At 41.5% G+C, this 1,819-nt stretch overlaps 1 protein-coding gene across 3 annotated transcripts in view; it reads right to left on the bottom strand.

The window, feature by feature from the left end:
* The window catches only part of Rsrc2 (arginine and serine rich coiled-coil 2), a 21,851-nt gene that overhangs the window by 3,668 nt on the left and 16,364 nt on the right, over positions 1 to 1,819 (bottom strand). The gene's annotated exons all lie outside the window — the stretch shown is intronic.

Genomic DNA, 1,819 nt, shown 5'->3' with positions numbered 1-1,819 from the left:
CTTTGGAGCCTGTCCTGGAACTAGCTCTGTAGACCAGGCCGGTCTCGAACTCACAGAGATCCGCCTGCCTCTGCCTCCCGAGTGCTGGGATTAAAGACGTGCGCCACCATCGCCCGGCTAATCCTTAGAATTTGTAAAAGTGAAAGATAATTTTCACCAAATAAAGAAATGTTTGCTAATATATGCTTAATGTGTTTATCAATAGACATTTGATTATTACTGTTAAAGAAATATAAAGAAGCAGCCGCAGAGGTGGCTCAGAGGCTAAGAGCGCAGCCTGCTGTTCCCAAGGTCCGGAGTTCGAGAACAGCTCACTCTATGTAAAAATCAGAAAAAAGAAAATACGGCATGATTACAGTAAAATGAACTATGGGACCAGCAACAATTTTTGTGTGTTTGTTTTTTTCAAGATAGGGTTTCTCTGTATAGCACTGGTTGTTCTGGCATCTGCTTTGCAGACCAGGCTGGCCTCCAGCTCAGAGATCAGCATGCCTCTGTCTCCTAAGCACTGGGATTAAAAAAGGCGTGTGCCACCTTGCCCAGCACTAATTTTAACTAAAACATTCAGAAAAACCTAGAAGGAGGGCACTGTTCACAGCCAAAAGATGGTATTGTCAAATTCTAGGGAAGGGCCAGATTATTCTAAAAATAAGTTGTCAATGTAGAACATAGAGCAGATATGAGCTGTCCTTCTGCTTTTATTGGTCAATGAATAAAGCTGCTTTGGCCTATGGCAGGGCAGAATATAACCAGGATGGAAGAGATATATATATAGAGTAGGTGAGGTTAGGGAGACAGGCAACCAGAAACTTTCTGGATATATATGGGTCAATTTGAGATGTAAGAGCTGACTGGAAATATGCCTAAGTCATCGTCAAGCAGTGTTGTGATAATATAGTTTTTGTGATTATTCAGATCTGGGTAGCTAGGAAATGAACAAGCAGTCTCAGTTTACATAGAGCTGCCACCTTCAAAAAGTATTCTTGGCTAGGTGGCAGTAGAACATGTCTCTAATCATGCCACTCGAGGAGGCAGAAGCAGGCAAGTCTCTGAGTTTGAGGACAGCCTGGTCTACAGAGTCCCAAAGCTATATAGTGCTGATAACTGCTGAGCTGGCTCCTCACCCCTCACCTTCTTACAAGATAGGGTCCTACTATGTAACCCTGACTGGCTTGGTACTTGGTATAGAAACTATGTTGGTAACAAACTCAGACCACCTTTACTAGTAGTCTCCTGATTAGTAGGAGAAAAAGCCCAAGGCATCATCCCCTGCTAGGATACAGTCCTCATAAAAATTTTTCCTACACTTGTTTTTGCAGACAATTTTGCTCTGGGCTGGCTTTGAATTTGAAGGGAGCCTACAGATTAGTTATAGCACACCGTATATAGTTGGCTCTAAAAGTTCTTAAGCTAATACTATAGAAAGTCAGTTGTGGAAGTTTATAGGAGGAGAAAACTGACTCCAGAAGTGTCCTCTGACCTACACATGGCATCTGAGTGCACGCATACACACACACATTTTTTGTTGTTCTCAACAGTCATCATACACCCCTACACACAAGTTTTTTGTTGTTATTGTTGAGACAGTGCCTCACTATTCAGACCAGGTTGGCCCTGAAATCCTCTTACCTGTCTGCCAAGTGCCGGAGTTAAATGTATATAATCACTCAGGGTCAGAAAAAAGGTTTTTGAGAAGATGAAAACATTCAAAATGTTTATACAGTGCCTTGATAAGAAGGGATAAAGGTGGTTTTCCCATCAAATTTTCTGCAATTTTCAAGTTTTTTTTTTTTTTTTTTTTTTTTTCGAGACAGGGTTT

This window comes from Microtus ochrogaster, chromosome 2 (assembly GCF_000317375.1).
Source record: "Microtus ochrogaster isolate Prairie Vole_2 chromosome 2, MicOch1.0, whole genome shotgun sequence".
Classification (NCBI taxonomy): Eukaryota; Metazoa; Chordata; class Mammalia; order Rodentia; family Cricetidae; genus Microtus; species Microtus ochrogaster.
Note: the sequence above shows the minus strand (reverse complement) of the source record. Positions and strands in the feature narration are given on the sequence as shown.